Source organism: Chelonoidis abingdonii, chromosome 17, assembly GCF_003597395.2.
Source record: "Chelonoidis abingdonii isolate Lonesome George chromosome 17, CheloAbing_2.0, whole genome shotgun sequence".
Lineage (NCBI taxonomy): Eukaryota > Metazoa > Chordata > Testudines > Testudinidae > Chelonoidis > Chelonoidis abingdonii.
The window spans coordinates 32,697,253-32,719,764 of record NC_133785.1 but is presented as its reverse complement, the minus strand read 5'-3'; the positions used below and the strand labels follow the sequence as shown (position 1 = coordinate 32,719,764).

Below are 22,512 nucleotides of genomic sequence, written 5' to 3'. Positions count from 1 at the left end.
ACTGCTTTTGACAGGAGGTCACAAAAAAAGGGTGTGTGTCTAGCTGAGATTGTGATGTGGAGGTTCTCATAAGAACAGCCATACTGGGTCAGACCAAAGGTCCATCTACCCCAGTAGCCTGTCTGATAGCAGCCAGTGCCAGGTGCTCCAGAGGGAATGAACAGAACAGGTAATCATCAAATGATCCATCCCCTGTCACCCATTCCCAGCTTCTGGCAAACAGAAGCTAGGAACACCAACAAAACCTTTCTCCAAACCCAAAAAGATGCCCTCCTGGAAGGCATGTGTTACTCAAACACGTTACTGGGCTCAAATAGAAATTAAATGTTCTGTGAAAAACTGGTCAGACTAGATGATCTAATGGACAGGTGTGGGTTTGAGTTAATTAATCACTCCCTAGTTAGGACCTAATGTATGGATGTTTGTCTGTTGTTGTTTTTAATTTGACATTGGAGATTAATTTAAACTCTCTTTCAAAAAAATGATTCTTCTTGTAAATCAATCAGTTTTAGGCCCATTTGACCTGCCAGTGTCTCTTTAATGATTGATGAGCTGGAACACAAAAATGAAACCCTCTTGCTTTAACTGCTCCCATCTGAATTTCCTTCACTGTACAAGTTCCATGAGAGACATTTTTTAAAAGGCATTTTGAGTTTCTGTCACTGATTCAAATTCTAGGTTTATAGCATGCCACACTTCCATAGCATTATAATATGCAGAGCAGACATACAAATGGAGAATGGGCCATTAGCAAGAAATGTAACAGGACTATTTAATGAAAATATGCTCTTATTAGAAATGCACCACATCTCAGGGACCTCAGCAGGAATTTGTTAGGGTTCTTTAGTTTACTAGTGGCTACTAATTAAATGCAAAATAGCAATATTGATGCAAAAAGCTATGAGGAAAATAGTTTATTAGATTCTTTTTTCCCCCCTCTCTCTCCAAATGAAAGCATCCCCTTACAACTGACATGCTTCTTGGCCAAGATTATCAAGAAGACAGCCTTCAGATAATGAAATCTTCACTCAGCAGAGCGTGTCACTGCATTCAAAAATGGAGGGGAAGGGTTTAGTTCAGAACTGTCATCAGCCTCCTCCAATATGCCGTTGGCATGAGTTCACATGGTAACCAGTAGGTTTTCCATATCTCCCACTCCTTAACAAAAGAGCCTTGCTTGCCACCCATACAATTAAGCACCCCAACAGTTGTCAAACCCTATTCCACTCCCTCCCTGTCCCTTCCAGCGGAGGTTTCATGCAATGCCCATGCAGCTCGTTTTCTATTGTATAGCTTTGTTTCTTGTTGCCTTTTCTTCACTAGAAGGTTAGTCTCAAATAATGTCACGAGACCTCTGTAAGTCACTGTACACAGCAGAACAAAGCTTCCATTTTAATCTCTCTGGACGTACAAAATCTCCTTTTCCATATTACTGCAAGGGCTGTTCTTTTAAGCCTTCTGAGAAAATCAAACCCCTCCCTGAGGGCATGCTCTGACAGTGTGATGCACCAATGGCACGAATCAAAGGGAGATGCTACCTCAGGATCGTTGAAAGAGGTTCAGCAGAGGACTGTGATGTTTATGTACAGAAAATGTTTGCGCTATTATAAACACTGTGTGCACACCTGCTCCTTCACACTTTGCTAATCAAAAGTACACAGTATCAGATGACCCTGAGAACAGACAGATTCTGCTTGTGTCAAATAGAGCTGTATTATCTCAATATTGAATCCTATTATATGAAAAGAGGGTTTTTGTTTTGTTTTGTTTTGTTTTGTTTTGTTTTGGGGGAGGGGGGAGGTTAGAATATAAACCAAAGACGTTGGTGCGTCTTTGAAAAGTCAGCTGTAACTCCAGTCCATATTCTACCATTTTGAGGACCTGCATATGCAAGTATGAAATATTTGCTAGCATCTATAGGTCAGAAGATGCAGTTCACACTAGGAGATATGGATGTGGTTTATGATCTTGGCTTATTTTGGTTACCCACAATACGTGGGTAACCAAAATAAGCCAAGATCATAAATACCCACTGCGTCTGACGAAGTGGGTATTCACCCACGAAAGCTCACGCTCCAAAACGTCTGTTAGTCTATAAGGTGCCACAGGATTCTCTGCTGCTTTTACAGATCCAGACTAACACGGCTACCCCTCTGATCCACAATAAATGTTCATTTTCCTAACCCAGACTTTTCCGTTGTTTAATTTTGCCTTTCAAATACATAAGGAACTTCCTGATTATTTCTCCGTTGGCAATAGAACTGATCAACTTAATACCTTTGAATAGCAGCATCTCATGAATAGTCAATATTCTTTTGATCCTCCAAGGTCCCCACAGCTAATCTTGAAGATTATGAAAAGTCTCTGGCTCGATAATGGAATATCCAGTGAAAGTGAACACAATACTACTAGGAAAAAGAGCAACTTCTGCTCCATGCCGTCTTCTCTTCATTCAGGGAGTTTGGCACAGTCCTGTCAGGGCAGCTAATGGCAGCACATCTTCTAGGGCAGTGGTTCTCAACCAGAGGCCACAGTTTTTAGGAAGGCTGCCAAATAGGACCAGCATTAGACTCGCTGGGGCCCAGGGCAGAAAAAAACTGAACCCCAGAGCCCTGCCATGTGGAGCTGAAGCAGAAGCCTGAGAAACTTAGCTTCTAGGTGCCCCTCATGGTTTGGGGCCCAGGGCAATTGCCCTGCTTGCTACCCCTTAATGCCAGCCCTGGTTTTTATATGCAGAAAACCAGATGTTGTGGCACAGATGGGCCGGGAGATTTTATAACATGTCTAGGGCACCTCGGAAAGAAAAAGGTTGAAAACCTCTGTTCTAGGGGAAATACCTTGGGATGGGGTCTTGACATAGTGTAGAGATCTTGGGATCCCTTAGATTGAAGCTTCTTTTCCCCATAGATCCGTGGGCTCCATATGTTTTGAAGACAACACCCCCTCGGCACCTCTACACAGTCACAAGTAACTCGACCACTCAGGAGAGTATTCAACGGAAACCTGTCAGCATGAAGCTTACAAAGATCTGGGGCCTCTTCTCTCAGTACAATAAGGCCCCAAAACAATATGAAAAGTTGAACGTAAGATAGAAGTGGGAACATCTGAAGGAAATACAAGTCCCAGCCTGTTGCTTGCAGAATTCTCACAATTCATAAAGTTTTTTTTTAAACATTGATAAGATCTTCTGAACACCATTTAATAATGATACAACAAGACAGACCAGACTTGACAGGTTTGCAATTAATTTTCATCAGCTCTTATTTACCTCTTTGATTCTGGCAGTTTTCCTCTTCTGAACTAGGAACACCAGCTCCCATTTTGTTATTTCAAATGTAGCAAAATCTCTAGTGCAGCTGGTGTTTAAACATAATATCTGTGTGGATGAAATGAGTAATAATCAAAAATTTAAGTTCTGAGATGAACCAATAAAAAGTGGGAAAAATCAAAGCGGAGTCTGAGTCAACACTCGTTCTGTTACACTTAAATAGCTAGCCAGTAATACTAGTGGAGAGGGTTCTCTCTGCACCCTACAGAGAGTAATTGGGCTGCATTGGGGATGTTCTTCTGGGACAGGGGGATTTAGGAGGTTGTGGACTGTTTGCTCCTACACAAGACCAACAGAAAAACTGGCAGAGATTTACCACCAACTGGAGCTTCACAACTCCTCCATCCTGGAGGAATCACCTTAAAAGATGGCCCTGGGTTTTAATGGAGTGAAGAGAAACCCTGATGACATGACCACCTATAAGGCGTGGGAAGAACAAGTCATGCACCCTAGGAAAACACTAAAAAAGGGATCCTCCCATAGTTCTCTGCAGCCCAGACCCTCTCCTGCAGATATTTTCCTAGAAAGGGAAAAGATATTCCATGTCATCTGCTGAGACCATTTTTTTCAACTCCCTGAAAAAGTGTGAAGTTATCAAGGGTCAAATCCTGCCCACCATCAGCCAATAGCTCCAGTGGCCCTAAACTTATTACTCAACTGTAGTAGCGGTTCATTACCATCACTAGGCAAGCCAGTGCTAGCACTTTTCCTCAGGCTTTTTTGTGAATGGTACTCTAGGGTCCCTCTGCTATTGTAATTATGACCTTTTCTGCCTGGCCTTGAGATGACCCCACTTCCAGTTGGCTGGGCTTGAGTTGCTGCAAACATGGCAGCTGAGAGACTGGTGTCAGGAGAAGCCAAAGCACAATTTCAAGCACAACCGGATAAGCAGCAGTGGGAGCCAGCTGAGGTCTCATTCTAGAAAAGCAATAGATTTGTCTGGAGAGGATGAAGACCACTGAACTGCAACACTGCTTTTGGACACTGCTACAACAACAGAGGCAGTGACCCACAAACCTGAAGTAGAAGGCATTAAACTGTTCTAGTCCCGATCTTCATATATAGCTACATCCTAGTCTCAGTAATAGGATCTTCATCCTTGAAAACCACCATGACCTGGGAGTTTCTTGATAAATTATTGTCTTATATGACCTTGGGCAAGTCACTTAGCCTCAGTTGTAAAATGTCACTTTTCTACCTCACAGGGGTATTGTGAGGATTCACGCAGTAAAGACTGAACCACTTTGAGATCTGCCAATGAAAAGGACTAAATAAGAGCTAGATATTGTTACTCTCAGTAAGAAGCACTGCAGTGTTTCTACAGGATCTGGCTCGAAGGCCAAACTCAAATATTAATTACACCCTAAGTTAAACTACTGTATAAGCAATGGCATGGCATACTATTGCAAACAGCAGAACAAGCAGCAAATTAAACACCTCTAGTACACAAAAGAATATTTCACAGAAAACACTATAAAGTTGTGCTGTAAATTAAAGAAGAAAATCAGAAATATTCCATACACTACTCTGGGTTATGTTATAGCATGTTTACATGCTTAACAAAAATAAAAACAGCTAATACATCTTAGTACTTTACACTGATAAATATGTAGATGAAGATAAGTGACTTAATTAAAAAATTAAAGGAGTATAGATCTACCATTATTCAGTTCTTAAAAATATATATATCAGTGTTGTCCTGATTTATTACAGCTCAAACAGATTAGCAATATTAGCTAAGGTAAGAGTCAGAGAACAAATAATTCGTTAGTGTTATTAACAAACCCTAATAAAATGCTGTTGAGCAGATGTCACAAGAAGTGTGAATTATGCATTATTTGCTCCATAATATGTATATGATGAAAATATATGATGGATTTTTAGAACAAGGAAGATTATCTGGGAAAGGTAAAAAAGAGATGGGCGGAAGTATTCATTAAAAGTTTTAAATTAAATGTTTACAAATTTTATTGTAAAACAGTACGATTCTGTATTATAAAACCCATCATTAAAGCTTGATACACTGAGATAAATTAAGAGACTAAATCTAATCTATAGTATTGGCTGGAAGTTAGAATCTTATTTTCCATGTACTATATAGTTTGAAATATTTGCACATCAAAACAGACTCTGCTTTTACACTTGGGATCCCAAAGCTTTGTAAAAGAAACTGTGAAAAGAGTAAACTTTGAATCTCAATTTCTTCAGGAAGCTGAGTTTTTCTAGTCACTGTAAGTGTCCTTTTCTTCTCAGGGTGACCTTAACTTTCAGATTTGTAAAATGGTTTCCCTTTGAGTTCAGTTCTACTGTGTAATACATTTTAAAAATAACTATTTATCTTCTTCAATATATTAGTCAAATATACCAGGAGAAGCCTCTTTGGGTATTTTTGTTCTGAAGTTTGCCCAAGCTTAAGTCACTGCTGATTTAGTAGAAATGATACATTTAGTAACAAGCAAACAATCATGAATATATTTGCAGGAATGCCATCTCTGCATTCGCCTATGTCAGCATATTTAAGTGTATCAGTTGTAACTGTATATCTATGTACATCTACACAGAGCAAGACATAACCTAATATAATTTGAAAAGAATGTTTTACACGACACATATTACACTGTTGCCAGCCTGATTCATTAATACTGTGAAAACACGTAGGCCTGAGTTTCTGAAAAATGTAAAGGAACTGCAAATTGACAAAGCTGTTTTTAAGTTAAGTCAGGTTTATTTGTGAAATGCAGGAATCACTACGTTACTCAAAAGAGTGTATCTGTGCAAAAGTTTATATTAAAACAGATTTCAATGCTTTTAGATTTTGCACTGCTAATCATCATGATCTCAGCTACTTCCACTTCGTAATGACAATAATGAATAAACATGCTGTAATGAAGGACTCGGACCTAAAAAGCTGATCAATTGTTAATTCTATAAAATGACTAGAACGTGTCCTTACTATCAATATCTAAACAAACATCTATTTGTGAAACTAATGTGACTAATGTATATCCTCCAGCTAGTCTGGCCCTTCTCCTTAATAATGTTATTATCATTTTGGTCATATTTAAGGGGAACTTGAACAGAATTATTTTCTTGTGCTTTTTTAAAAAAAAAGTAGCAGCAAAAATTGGTTTGACATTTAAAAACAAATTGCATATGTATTACATGGATGGTGCAGTTTTACTGATAGCACTCCAATTAGAAATACAGAAAGATCCATTCAAAAACCCATTTTATAATGTTATTCTTAAACCTTATTGTTCATAACCAAACAGCAATTTTAGTAAAGTATTCAAAGTATAACTTTTATTACATCTTTTGCTTTAACCCTTTGTGTAGCAAAAGAAAAAAAGATTTTAAATAAAAGACTGCAGTACATAACTGTAACAGAACATGTTCTTTGTATATAAAAATGTACTTACACCAACATTACATATTGGTTTATTTAGTACGGTGTTTTTAGCAAAGAGGAGAACCAAATTGGTAAGAATCAGTTTTGCAGCAAATTAAATATTATATATATTCTAAATACAAATAGCTACAAAATTATTACATATAGCTGCCATCATTTGCTGCAGTCCTAAACAAGATTTAACATTAATAGCTTATTCATTGCTAAAAGTCCAATTCAATGAGAAATATGTTCAGCTTCCACACTGAAAAAGCCTACCAGTGCTAAAAACATTGATTTTCCTCTGGCTTTCGTGGCCTTTTGCAAAGAGACTAGTTAAATGCTGGTCCCCTTAATCCTCCCAACAAAACAACAAACAGAAAACTGGAGAATAGATTGTGACTAGAGAACAAATGTGATCTGCAGTTTCTGAAGTATATTAACATTATCTGAGAAATACTCAAATTTAGATATAACTTCTTAAAATGAAGCAATTATGGGCCTGATCATTTCACCTTTACTCATGCGAGTAAGTCTCATTGCAGGATCCAATTCTGGTTGCAGGGTTCTGTAGACAGAAGCAGGGTCAAAATTTTTTTTGTCCTTATGCATACTTAACTGCTGCTACAGTCTGTGAGAGTACTGGATACTGTACCTAGGGGATGCAGGATTATACCTTAATTTAACTATTTAAATCCTAAACAATTGTATTGCCCTTTTAATTGGTTTGTTTTTCTCTATACTGCATGGGGGAAATGGAATAATGCAAATTAAATCAGCTTTTGAGCCCCATTTCGAGTATCATATGTAGTAACTGGGGCACTTCTGGATGCATTATTGGTTGGCTTGGAGTCCATGCAAAATTGTTAAGAATTGAAACTCACGTAACAAGTCATTGGAAGGAATATTTGTCCTACATTTGCAATAAGCTCTCACATTTTGAGTAATAACTTTGATGTTATTTGTCAGGGTTTTGGTTGGGGGAGGCAATAGAACAGGTGTGCTTCTGCACAGGATGGACATAAAGGGATCTTCTGGGGATTTTTCCAGGTTGGTGGGAGGCAGGGAGTTAGTTTATTTATTGGCTGGCTGAGGTAAATTATCTCCATTGAATTATTTAATGCTGCAGGCAGGCTGAGTTAACCTATGTCTATGTTAGCATTTAACGTTGCTGGGTAGTTATCATTGTTATGGTGAGCTTAATTATTTTGGGGTGCTCAAAGCTTCTCTATGGTCTTTTTATTGTTAAATCTAAATAAATGAACGTCCTGAACTATTAATGACATGCACAGGGAGACGAAAGTAGATTTTTTGGTAGAAGTGCTTTTAATTTACAAGGATATGCTGAATGCCATTCATATGGGATCCATTCCTCTGATGCAGCATTCCATTAATCCTTCCATAAAATAAACCATCCCTCCCTGCATTCATCTGTGTCAGGTAGATCTAGAAATTGGAGGAGATTCCTTCTCAAATAAGACTCTCCTAAATAGTAGACTCACTGCAGATTTTTAAAGATATGTGTTTGTGGGAAGATATTTGGATTATGTTAATACCTACTCATTTATGCTAAAACATTTAAAACTAATAAATCATCCAGCACCAGATTAAAAGCCACTGTTAGATTAAAACTCAGTTTTTCCCATTTCTTTCCCTTTTTGCCCAGAATCAAGCAAACCCTGCAATTGGTAAATAATTTTCCCAGTAACCCACTGGAAATAAATTTCAGCTTCAGCCATGCAAGTTTCAAATGCTCTCCCATCCCATTCCTCAGAATAATGCATGTTCACCTGAAGTTTCAGAAATGCTGCTTAATGAACTGAAATAATGGAAGTGAATCCATATGTTGAACCCCCTTACAGCAATTCTTCAATATTCCAACAAGTTATGAAACCATTTTCAGATTCAATTGCCCAAGTACTTTTATATACAAATGGGCTTGTACCTATATTTTGTTTAAATTGTATTGCATCAATCTTAGACTCTAGGTGCTTCACAGGAATCAAGCAGACAATATTTGGTACAAAAATTAACATATCAAACAGCCCATATTCTGTTAACGCAAGTGCAGCAGATAATCCTCATGGCTCCTCTACACCTGTGTTCATGCTGCATGGCTCCTTTCTCCATGAGCAGTTCCACTGAAATCAGTGCAACTACACCTGGGAGTAAGGCACTATGCCACAGGACTAAAGGCAAAAGAGTCAGGCCCAGCAACAACAACTCTGAGTTAAACCTCATCTATCCCACCATGCAGCCTAGTCACTCTCCTCCTCCCATCACACCTATGAAAAGAGGCGGGGTGACTGTGGCCACAGAGCTCAGATTCATAGGGAGGCCCTGCCAGCCACAAAGACCTCCTAAGCAGTTCTATGGACCACGTCAAATCCAGAAACAGCAACTGTTTGTCTGTTGTTAAACCACAGCTCCTCTAACAAGCAGCTAGTGGAGCCTCCAGCAACAGGCACAAGGTATGCAGTTAGCTGCACATGGAGACCAGCAAAGCCAACCATCCCACTTTTTCTGTTGATTAGCAGAGAGCAGAAGGAACTTCAGAACCCCTGCGCTCAACTAGAGACAGTCCACTGGAGCAGCAATTGTAGGAACCTGGGGGAACAGCTCAATCAATTTCCTCCACCAGCCTGAGTGTCTGGGGGGAAAGTAGCCAGGTCCACAAAGATTTTTTTTCAGAACTCATCATTCCCAATGGCTGGGAGCAGGAGAGGGGGGTGAATGGAAAGGATTTGTGGGGTACCCACTAAATGTGCCCTAGGATCTTCTATTTTTTTGGAAGCAGGAGGGATTAGGGAGACCCAAAAACTAATTTTACTAGGATGGATCCACTATGTCATGGCTTGGATCCTCAAGGGTTATTGTTAGTCTCAGCAGGTTGAATGAATTTTACCAGGAAAAATAATAAATGATGCTTTTTTCTGAAGTTGGAAACTTTGTGTCTCCAATGTTGTTAGCATGTTATAGTGATTTAAATTAAAAAGGAAACATTTATTTTATCACCTTTATTTCATCTCAGTGCAATATAACATTCTAGAAACAGGAAAATATCACAGCTTTGCATCCTAAATTCACTACTGTAACAAGATAAATCCATCCTTAGTAACGAAAACTTCTGAACTTCACTACATAAATACATCGGCAATGTACTTCTATTCACTGATCAAACTACCAGGAACACACAAACTTTTCATTGACTAATGGGAACACCACAGACATCCTAAGGTAACTAGACCCAACCAGTCATACATACCCTGATCCTAAAATACAACAACCTCAACAATGTTCAGCTGGACAATACAGCAAAACAATACGGGATTCCATTCACTCACCAGTAACTTATGCTAAGGTTTCAATTCCTAATACATCCATGTCTCTTGCACATCCATGGAAGAACAGAATCCTGCTATTTAATTGCTGTATCATATTTTCAAGCTATCACAATTTTCTGTGCATTGCAATGTTTGCCACTGAAAGGCATCTCAATACAAAAACCAAAACTTAATTTTGCAAAGAATTACTAAGCATTCAGTGCCATTCCGTCTGCTTCGAGGTCTGGATTTGGCCCTCACTCTTACTAAAGCTACTGAACAAAGGGCCAAATTCTCCACAGACTTAAATAATTAATAACCCTTGAAATCTGTGTCCAAGGAGAATGTGATGCATAGTTTGTAAAATGCAAGCATAGATTCTGATATCCTGGACTGTACAAACAAGAGCCAGAGGTTTGCAATTCATTTAAAAATTGTTAAAAGATCTTCTGTTAGTTGCTTTATGCAAGCCTAGGGCTTGCTCTGACAACCAGAATTGGGGTTTTTTTCTTCTTGATACAGCGCGGGAAAAATTGCTTATTGCCATTTTAGAACCAAATTGTCGGTGTCCCAATCTACCTTTAGCAGGTATAAGTTGTTCCCACAATTAGAATGGCCAGGCTTAGCCCAACTGAAAACACACACCTCTTATCAGCAGGACTTTAACAACATAATTAAACATGTACTGCAGGCAGCAGTTCAAAACAAAGGCAGCAAAGCCCAAACCGTTTTTTGTTTTTTTAAATAAACAAAGTACATTAAGCAAACTCTGTTACCTGCAGTACTGCATGCAAAGCATGGTTTGTAAATACTGTTGCTCCTAGTCTCCCAGAACACAGGAGCTGTCATTTCAAACAAGAAAAAGAGACGTTCTTTGTGTGGGCACTTTGTTGAGGAGAATATTGTACAAGACAGACCTGACTATGAAGGTTCTATTGTCAAAGCTCTCCCTTCCGCTGCGTTTCAACTACCATTACATTTTACAAAAATTAGTAGCACCACCATGAAATTTGGTTCTACTTTCCTTTATTTGGGCTGTCCACTGGCATAATTCCATTGACTCCAATAGAGTAAGTCCTAGCAAGATAGGAATCAGGGCCATGGCATAAAGGAGTTACAAAGCAATCACTTCAAAAGTGTTCTGTTTCAGTGATGTGGCTTGTGGAAATCTGCACTAACCTGCTGGTTCCTATTGGCTTTCCTGGGATTCTTTAGAGCAGCACAGACACTCTGCTTACAGTGGCACAACCCCAAAGTAAATTCCCCTGGTTTGCAAGCGCTCAACGTGCATTACAGCTGAAAGCACCATCCAGCCAATGCAGGGATGTTAGCTGGCTCTATGAACATATGCTGTGGAGATTCTAGCATTCCTTGCTCCTGGAAATTTCTTTAATACACTGGCTTAGGCATACACACGTACGCTGCAGGAGAAGGATGAAATGTCTGCTTTGCAGCATCCAGGTGTTATTAACTATACACTCCCCTTATGGTAAAATAAAATAAAATTAAACATAGTTGTAAATGAAGTACTTGATCCTGCAATGGCTTTACAGCAGGAAGAACACTCATTAATGTCAAAGGGAGTCCCAAGTGTGGAGCACTTTCAAGATTTTATAGGGACCTTTCTTCAAGGAGAACCTGAAAATTGTTTACTGTCATTAACTACCGTCAGCCAAACCCTCGTTATTGTTTACCTCACATACACATTTTTAGATCAGAAGCAGTGTCGGACAGCTCCAGTTCTTCTTACTCAGGCACAACCATCCTGAGAGCTTCAGTCTTTACTGTGGCAAAATGGGAGTTCTGACAGAGTGAGGACTGCAAGAGTTGGCCATAGCTAAATAAAAACGATTGGCAGGGGAGAATCAAGGAAGACAGCATACACACTTTCACTACTACTGATCACCAGTTCAAATCCAACCCATGTATGCAGCTGTGGGAAATCACTCCCATGTAATACCCCAGGGGTTCTCAGACATTTGTACCGGTGACCCCTTTCACACAGCAAGCCTCCGAGTGCGAACTCCTCTTATTCATTCAAAACACTTTTTTATATATTTAACACCATTATAAATGCTGGAGGCAAAGCAGGGTTTGGGGTGGAGGGGGACAGCTCACGACCCCCCGTGTAGTAACTTTGTGACCCCCTGAGGGGTCCTGACCCCCAGTTTGAGAACCCCTGCATTACCTGTTTGGTGATGTATGTGAACTGAAATGACGTTCTTAGGGCTTCTTCCACAGCTCATTGATATCGATGGAGTCTTTTCAACGAGTTTTGGATCATGCCCTCAGCAGGCAGTTCTGCACATCACATAAACCACAGTGACCACTGGTGGGAAGCCTAAACAGAGGCCAAAGATTGAATGGGGCTAGGGACAGAGCTACTATCTCATTTCTAGAAGGCAGAGGACCCCTCAGAAAGGACTGAAGCCCATTATAATGCTTGCTTTAGCACTGCTGAAGCTGATCTTGTTTCTAATTAGGGGATTTCAGCCTTCAAGGCTGTCCACCCAACACCCTTCACAAGCACTAAATTCACTCAAAATAACAAATTGTATTAAATTTAAAATGGGAAAGCAAAAACTCTGCAATAGTGTCAACTAAAAATCCATTACAAAAATTGCATTTCACACAGATGAAAATCATTACAATTCTCTAGAGACTTCCCCTCTCTGCAGTAACCCATGTCACTTCCTAGCTAGTAAAAAACGTGCCACAGGATATCAAAAGACTGTAACGTTCTTCCAATTTTAATATTCCTCTAATCAAATAATGAGTTGTTTACTACCTTCTAATTTGTAATAATGTATTCTGTCACGTCTTACCGGTAGCCAAGGCATGAGAACAACACACACTCCTGGGGAACATCACAGGCAGTGTGGGAATACTTCATGCAGTTCACTGAAATTTAATGCTTCCTACATATATTATCACTGCAATTTGTATATATTATTTAATAATTGCAAAGAAACAATACAAATGAAACACTCCAGTGACTGAACTTGGTGCACAAAATATTTTAAATAGGCTCAAAAGTGTAAATTCTAGGTAATGTGAAAAAATAGTGGAAGAATGTATACCAGTTACAAGTAGACCATATTTGGTATATCCACAAGTGGGTTTGATTCAGCTTCCGCTGAAGTCAATCAAAATCTTTTCATTGGATCAGACCCAAAATGATAATGTAACAATAATGTTTAATTGTGTGTCATGAAGTGGAAGAGAACAGACTGCACATAGATATTATGTGCATTGCAAAAGTTGGGTCAGATTCAGTAATATCGGCCCAATACTGCAAAAGCTATGGAAAGTTATTGTGTGTTGTTGTTTTTTATTGGGATGTAACAAGGTAGTAAAAACATAGGGGCCAGGTCTGCCACCCTTCCTGGCTACTCATGTAAAGGTTGCAGTAGGATCACATCCAAAGCACTAATGGTATTTGGTGCCTGCAGATATATGATGTATAGAAACATGATTGTTCAGATGACAACTCATGGTCTGGATTGAGAACACATCAGGCTGGGTTGTTTTTTTTAAATAATCAGGCAGTAGCACACTGTACTAGAGTCTGGTTTATTGAAAGCTAAGGTATCAACATTTAACCGATCTCTTAAAAAATTCTTTGAAATCTTTGAAAAATTCAACTTCTTTTGGGGCAGGGGGAAGGCAATCCAAACTTGTTAAGAATTGGTCCATTCTATCAACACTTGCCCTAATCATCAGAAGCAAGGCAGAATCACTAAATCAGTTTTAGATTACAGTTTAGGTCAATGTGTGTCCAAAGCAGTCACCTGATTGGCTGTTGGTGATGTCATACCCCAGTGACTGCAGTTTTAACATTATGCACATTACCCCAATCATCTACATAGCAAGTATCATCAGCGTAAGTGCTACAGTAAATCACTGGAAGAGAGACTAAAGCTACTTGTTGAAAGGGAGTGAAAGAGATCGGGTGCTTTAAAATGGTTATCTTCAGTTTTTATTTTCGCAGTGGAATGGGGTCAGCAAAGAATGCCTGTTTCATTGAGAGGAATGGGGATTGTAATATCTCTAGCTAAAATAAAGTGTGTGTGTTCAAAAGGTCCCATTTGAAAATGTTAAGAGGTTGCCAGTCGTGAGACAACAATTGGTCCAGGAAATAAAAACTATTTCGGGAACCATAATGTTTGGCAAAACGAAGTCAAATCCAGTTCTCAGGAACAAAAATGTAACCGTGGCATTTTCACAGGTAGAAGAGCCATGAAAGTACGTTATTTACATGAAATATTGATACACTCTTAGTAACGTAAATTGACATGCTGGTACTTTCTTAGGGGGGTGGCAAGGCAAGTCAAATCTGAAGGCAAATGTACTTTAAAAACAGCATTGTAAAATGCTAGGTCTACCAATGGAGGTCCTGCTTGGTGAACTGAGGCACATATGAAAGGCAGGTTCCCCATACCCAGCTGGTAACTCTGGGAACAGACAAGTCATTATTTATCCATGACTCGGATAACTGCATTCATGAATATAAGTCACTTCATGGATTAAACCGTACCATTACCTGTCTGAAGAATAAATGTTGCACTTCGCTAATCATTTAGTGTAAAAGTGTTATTAACAAAGTGCAAATTCCTATTGCTCCCTTTAAATATACATAGCAATTATAATTACAGACCATGCAAATATGCACTGAGTGCATGCTATGAAACACGGTGTCAGAAAAGCATACATGTCAAAGCAATTCCGCAACGCATCTGTGCTCAGGTTGTAATGCTGTGATTAAGCACACACCTTGGAGGATTCTCAGCGGCATACGAGGAGTGTGCTGTCAGGAGTTATTTATTCCCTACCGCTGAGGAATCAGTGGGAAAGAGTCAAACTCTAATTTAAATTGGCGATATAAAACGATTCCTATGAACCTTCTTATTTTGAGTATTTTCAGCACACTGCTGCGTGTCCGCACACAGCCGGACAAAACGGGGCGCAGCGGACAGCGGACCAGTCCAGGACAGGCGAGAGAACAGTTCAGTGTGGTGCCCGGTGAGTCTCCCAGAATCAGAGCAGTAACTCCGGCTAAACAAACCCAGCCGTGCTTAGAAGCGACGGAAGCTTATTTGCTGGAAGGCTCGGCTCTGTAGCCCTTCAGACACAAGCGATCCCAAGAAAACGCAAAGCTACCGACACTAGCCGGCCCTGTTCACCCGCGCAGCCGGATTCGGGGGAAGAGGACTCCGGAACCGCAAGAGAAACTGTAACCACAGTGAACTCGGGGGGCTGACGGGATCGAAACTTTGTTCAGCCCCTTCCAGGGCTTCCCTGCTTTGCATCTGGAGCGCTCGGGGGAAGAAAAGAGGCGGAGCAGACGAGCGAGGAGAGCCCGGCTAACCAGCGCTGCGCTCCGGGCCAGGAGAAGGGTGGATCGCGGCTGTCCCAGGACCCGGGCGTCGAAACACTTGTCTCCCCGAGAAATGTCACGCTTTATTGATAAGCCACCCGCCGTGATTAAACCGGGACCTCAGGAGCGCTTCCTCGGCGGGCCCGGCTGCAGGGGGTCAATAGGCAGGAGGAGGGCGGGGACCCTCCTCCTGCACCCCACAGACCAGGCACATCTCTGCCCTACCCCCAGCAACCCCCGATCCGTTCGGCACCAGCTGCCCTCGGGCAGCTCCCCCCGGCCGCCGCTGCTGCCCAGCTAACCGCAGCAGCTGCCAGCCACTGGGGAGTCCTGGGACAGAGCCCCCCTCCCGCCGTGAGCAGCCTCTTCGCCAGACCGCCCCCGGGCACAGCACTAGCCATCGCCGCCCCCAGCTCGCCCGGCAGCCACTGGCCCGGGCTCTGGGCTCGAACTCACCCCAGCTCGCCCGGGCTCTCCCCGGAGGGAGGGTGACGGGGTGACCCGCACTGGGGCTCTCCGCCTGCCCGGAGCCGCTCACCCACGCACCCCGGAGTCCCCTGAGAAGCGGGGAGCCGGCACCGACCAGCCCCGCCGCCGCGGGATACCGGGGGACAAGCGCTCCCGGGTCCTTTCGGAACAAGCCCCTTCCCCGGACTTCGGGGTCCCGGGCCCCCGCAAGGAACTAAAGGGGGGACCCGGGGCTGGCGAGCCGCTCGCTCCCTCTTCCCCGAAAGTTGGGAGACCCAGCCCGGGCCCGGGGCTCACCTGGAGCCGCTCTGTCTGCTCCAGCGACGGACGGACGGAGCCAGCCCTCTCCAGACCCGCCGTCAGCCGTGTGCCAGGGGCAGCCGGGCGCTCGCCATGTGGCCGAGACGCCGAGCCCCCGCGCCCGGCTCCGGGGCGCAGCTGCAGCCGGCGGGTCCCGGCGGCCACTCACCCAGGCTCATCGCCCATGGCCCAGGCAGAGCCGCCGGCCGGAGCCAGCCAGGGGGGGAAGAAGGAAGTTCCGAAGCGGCCGGGTCGGTGGGGCGGGTCGCGCCCCCCCGCGGCCAGCTGTGTCCAACCCCGGGGCGAGCCCCGGTGCGGCGAGGGGAGACTCAGCCGGGGAGGCTGCAGCTCTGGTTTGAAACTAGAGTGGCCCAGAAAGCCACCCCCCTGCCCATGGCAGCGGGCCCTGATTGGCCAGCCCCGCTCCCTCCCCCGTGCTGGCTGCGAGGGGTGGGGGGGGGCAGCCGGCCCCCAGGTCTCCCCGCCCCTCCCCGTGCTTTCCGGGCGGCCCCGCTGGAACCCCGCGATCGCCACCCCAGACCCAGAAGGGGAAGGTTTCCGAGCCTTCATAACGGGGCTGGAGGAGGGAGATTTCATAGTGAGCTGAGTCCTGAGACCTACCCGCGCCCGCTGTCCCCCATCCCCTGCAAATACGGGGCGGGATTGGGGTAACCAAGGCTGCGGATGCTGCTAGCCTTGGGCCAGGGCCGTCTGCGCGAAAAGCTGAAGCCGCGGGGGCTAAGGAACTGCCTGGGAGCGATTGCAAATTCATTCATCTCCTACGCGGACAGAGACCCAGGAATCCACGTTGGCGGGGAGCAGACCTCAGACATCATCTTCTCCCCTCTCCCATCCCCTTGTTTATGTATCTGCCTTCCAGTTACTGTTCCTTACCCAGTAAGTATCAGATGGGCAGCTGTGCTAGTCTGTAGCCACAAAAAAAAGGAGGCGTCTGATGGCACCTTAAAGACCACCAGGTTTATTTGGGCATAAGCTTTCCTGGGTTAAAAAACCCACTTCTTCAAATGCATGGAGTGATACAGATACAAATTACAGACACAGGCATAGATAGATATTGTTTCCCTCACCCCACAGTAGGACCATGTCCACATTTTGACAGGCCACCCCATTCTCCATTATGCGGTCCCTGCAACATAAAGAGGGATGCCCTTCAGCACAGACATCTCCGTCTGGCAAACAATTCCCAGATCAGCCAGGGATGTGGGAACTCTGAAGACTCAGAGCTCAGATTATCATCCTGGAAGATGGATGCAGCTCAACTGACCCCACAAAGGCTCCAAGCAACCTTCCCAAATACACTAACCCTTCCTTTAAACAGAATTTGGGTCCCTCTGCCTGCTACCTCTTCAGAAGGAGAGAGGAAGCACAGCACTTGTTGTTCTTCCTTTAGCATCTTCCCACAGCACCCCATTCTCTTTCTTTCCCCCTCTTTCTGCTCCATAAGGTTCCCAATTCCTCTTGTCCCTACCATCACATGACAGTGCATAGTAAAAGTGGAGATGCCTTTTGTTTCTGGGAATTCTATGCCTACTGCATCCCCAGAGCCCTGCAAGGGAGGAAACAGAAGTTGTTTGCAGTGCAAGATCTTGATGTTTTCCCCAGTTGCATGGCGCACGCTGCTCTCCCACTCAGCCCAGGCTTTTAGCTGTCTAGCAGAGCCACTGCTAGGATCAGAGACCTGGGCGTGCCCTAGCTGGGGGAAGAGGACAAAGCCAATTCCCAAGCAAAGGGTTGGTCTGCAAATCCGATCAGCATCTTCTTTTGAAAACACTGGCAACTTGGCAGGCGTGATAGCACGCCAGAGGCTTGACCTGCCAACCTTCCTCTGGTCACAGGTCTGGTCAGTAATATGCTGCATCCCTAAGAAAATGGACTGTCAAATTTAGGAATTAAAATTCAACGACATTTAGTGAAAAATGTTTTACTGGCAGTTTTCTAGTGGCTGCATGCAGGAGTCACTGACCTACTGGGTGATGTTGGGCAAATCCACTGCTCACTTTCCTCTCTCCCCCTTTGACTGCCTTGTCTATTTAGACTCCAGAGTCTTTAGGGAGGATTTGTCTCTTACTGTGTGAGTGTATTTTGCATATTACAATGACACCCTGATTGTGGCTGGGGCCTTAAGTACTATTGCAATACCAGCTATCATCAACATGTAATGCAAAGAGAAAATGGATAAACGGAATGGACCACCACAGGTGTTCTGAGCAAAGCTGAAAAGGTTATTCGTATTGTGGATTTCAACCAGGTATCGTCCTTCAAATTTACTTTTGCCTAACTTTTCCAGCATTACTGTATGCAAGACCTTAAAAATCACTGTACCTTCTCTAGCGCAATCTGTTGTATTGTTAAATTTACAGTGGTAACTGCAACCCATTTAGGTAATTTTGTTGAGAATGAGAGAGGGGGGCCCACAAAATCCAGTTCCACCAACAGATCCCATGCCTCTGCTCTTTCTTATGGCCCAATCCTACTCCTAGGAAGGAAGGGGAATCAACAGTAGTTTTAATGGTCACTTAAATTGGAGCAGGATAAAGCCCTTAGCGTCAGATTTCATTTCTTCCTCCATGCTGCCCGTTATGAATGGGACTTCATGCTTAGTTTAGTGCCCCCACTCTCTTTTTTTCAATCCTGCCTCCAGATTTTTGTGAAGCCTTCAGACAATAACATCAAGAAAAACGCCCTTATTCACCCATTATACATATTTTAAAAGATTTGAGATAAAGTCAGAGGAAGGCTCTATCTGTGTGTTTGTGTTCTCCTCCTGCTTCAGTTGTCAGCTCTTCAGGGCTGAGGCCACATCTTTTCCTCTGGCTCATACAGTGCCAACTGCACTGGCAGCATATGACAAATAATCATTATTATAATGGGGTTGCACATCAGTGCACAATTTTCATATCCGGGCTGGGGAGTGGTAAGAGCGTTTATTGTGTTATCACTGTGTTCTAGGTGAACTGTTTTATAGAGAAAGAATTTACATCTTCTGTTTTAAACTTTTTTCCTGCTTTTCCAACATACAACATTGACGTACCATTTATGGTTTGGTCAGTGCAACTGCACTTTGCACTTAATTGCAAGTTACTTTTTAAACACACACACACATCCAATATCTTACACAGCTACAATGATTGGTGCACTAGATATAAACTGACACACCTAAATTTTCAAATGCGGCTAATGGTTTTGGCTGCCTACCTTGAGGTCACTTCAAGGGTATGCTTTTTAAAAGTGCTAACCACCCACCTTCTGAAAATCAGGCCTTTGTGAAAGGTATTTTTACATTGGTGACTCAGAAATGGTGGCACTCAAAATCACTAGTCATTTTTGAAAATTTAGGCTCAGTCTGTTTTTCTTTTCTTCTCTTGGCTGCAGAGGTGCTATTGTGGTGTCCCTACTATCCTCTTAAAGTGAAATTCACCCCTGCCCAGAGGAACAGCACACACCCATGCATTGCTTACATCCCATGTAGGACTTGTGCTGAATTTCACTCTGAGTGTGAAGCAACCATATAGACAATTGATGACTGCTCAGAGCTACAATTTCATTTCTTTATGGCTAGGTTGTGTGCGATTTACTACTTAGTCTTCATCTCATTGCTACTTCACCCTGCATAAGTCTGCACTGCTTCAGACCTATCTACCCTATGCAAAGTATTAGAGTACTAGGTTATACACAACATTTATGTAAGAGGCGCTTTAAGCATGAGACAGGCCTGAGAACTTACCCCAGCTCTGACGAAGTCTCTGTCTTTGAACAAATCTCTCACCCCAACTCAGTTTTCCCATCTATACAATGGGAATATCAATACCTATCCCATAGGGGTGCTGTTCAGCTAAATTAGGTAATGGCTGTAAAGCATTTTCAACGTACAAATGCTGAACAGATGCTCACTATTTTTAGTGTATTGAGAGCACTTTTCAAATACCATCTAACTGAATCTTTGAAACACCCTTGCGAGGGGAATTATATTTCCCATTTTACAGATGAAAAACCCAGCAAAGGGATTAAGGTCTTAATCCTGCACCATTTAAATCAATGGGAGAGTCCCTGCTGGCTCTAGCCCTACGCGATTTGCCAAATGTGAGCAAGACAGTAAACCTATAGGAAAGGGTTAGAACTCAGTAGTCCTGGTCCCCAGTCCTGTGATCAACCCCCCTCCTCTTTCACAAGCCCCAATCCTCACAGCTGGAGGCCAGGCCAACAATATTCACGCTGCCAATCATCTTTTAGCTTTGCAGTTACAGGGGTCCACTGCTTCCCTTCAACAGAAGTAGGCTTGTACCTTTTGACACCTCACCGGACTCTGTGACTGTCTCACCAAGATGAACTAGAGTAAGTCCTGGATACGTTTTAAGTCTTTTGATGATTAGAATAGTTAAAAGGCTCATTATTTCTAAACATGTTTAACCATTTTCTTCTATTTCTGCTTGCAAAATTAGCTGATGCACATTTTAAATAAACAGCTATTGTGCAGTTAAACAATGATTAAAGAAGAGTTCCATTTAAATTATTAAGTGGTTAGATAAAAATCCTCCCTTCTCTTTTGTACACTACTTTATTCAGAAGTCAAACTTCTGTAGTCTCAGGGAATGCTAATGAACAGCATAATAATGCACAAGGGCAAGAGCAGGCTGATTAATTAAAAACAGAAGCCAGAAATCAAAGGTCTTAAAATAGGCTTACAAAAAAATTCAATTATATGTTATGAACCTAGGATAACCAAGACACGTCCCACACTTTCCTTCATCATTATTCCCCATTTTAATATCTAAACTGGCTTGCTTGTACATGGGAAGTAGTGCTAATTGGGTCTTTCAGGTGTGACGTTTACATAACGAGACAAAAGCAACCTGATGCTCACATCCAATTTTCATCATTCTGTACCTTGAAAATGGCTACACTTGACTGAGTGTATTCTCAGTTTAACTGATTTACTAAACTGATTTACTGGAACTGGTTTACTAAACGATTTTTAGTTGTGACCCATTTCTGCAGTTATTGAACAGTCCATTGCACTATCACTTTACAAATTAATTAATTAAAAGCTCCACACTCATAATGTTAGCCTCATCCCAAATCCACCTCTAGTCTCTCTATTTGGTTTCACCTCTTCCTACAGCTCTGCATCTTCTTCCTTTACACGCTTCCCCAGGCCTATGTGTTGGTGTTGTGAGCAGGATCTTCCTTTTTTTTTGGAGTTTGCATTACTTCACATATCCACCAGATCCTTCATGTTCAGTTTTTATTTTCTTTAAAATTTCCCAGAAGAGTATCAGTGATTGTTATTAAAATTTTTAAAATGATGAAAATTAGTGCAAAAAATTTACTTCACTGTTTTCTGGCTACACGTTGGGGTTAATATTAGGGTACAGGAGGACAGAAAAAAATCAACAGATAGAGAAAAGTAAGTATGCTGAAAGTAAAAGCAATTTAATGCTGTGGTTTATTTCATGAACTGTTCATTAACAGTTCATGCACACATATGTGTGTGTGTGTGTATGTATATCTTCCACTACACTGCTTTACTTTAACAGAAAGCCTTCCATTTACACTTGGACTATAGATGAACATAACCACATCTACCTACTGTAATGTATTGCATTTTGTTAACATAATCAGTATTTTCATGTAATTGAGTGGTCCAAAATTTGGGTAAAAAAATCAATAAAAATAAATAGCTTTTGTAAAATCCAGGCATTTTTCACTGAAACAAAAAACCCTGCAAAAACTGCAAACAAAGGACCATAAGCACAAGAAAGCTGGGTCTAGAATGGTGTAAATCAGGTCATAAATAAAGTATCTTATCCTGGTGGGGCAGTTCCGGGAGCATCTGATGTCTTGAGTATTTGAATCAGAAAAGCATCATGTAGCCTGTGGTAGGAGATGGCTGTTCTGTTAGTAGGATGAAATTCTCCCTTGTCAGAGGTCCAGCAGCAAAGCCAATGCACCTTTTAAATCCTCAGAATAGTGCTTGAGTGGGATTTAAGTGGTGCACAGAGAGAAAACAAAGGAGAAGACAGCAGGGTACCACCTGGACTTGGAACAGAGTGAAAGAGCCTCAAGTAAAAGCTTTGACAGCAAACACTATCTAAAGAGGGAAAGGGCTGTTAGGTAGCAAGAATGGATTAGGTTGTCATTGCAAAGAGAGGCACATTCTTTGCAGGGGGAAGGGGGAAAGAATATGAGGAAGGTTAATCGTAGGTGACATGAATCAAGCTGCACAAATCAGTGAGAGTTGGATCAGGCCCTGAGTTAGTGCAAAGCTGGAGCTTGGGGACTGACATAGGTTGCCAGTATAGATTAAAAT

At 42.4% G+C, this 22,512-nt stretch overlaps 1 protein-coding gene across 1 annotated transcript in view; it reads right to left on the bottom strand.

Annotated features, from left to right (window-relative positions):
- Window positions 1-16,267, bottom strand: part of TAFA4 (TAFA chemokine like family member 4) — a 106,342-nt gene extending 90,075 nt beyond the window's left edge. Inside the window, 1 exon segment of the mRNA XM_075073149.1 lies at window positions 16,182-16,267. The gene's annotated coding sequence lies outside the window, so the exon portion shown is untranslated.
- Between the last annotated feature and the right edge of the window lie 6,245 nt (window positions 16,268-22,512).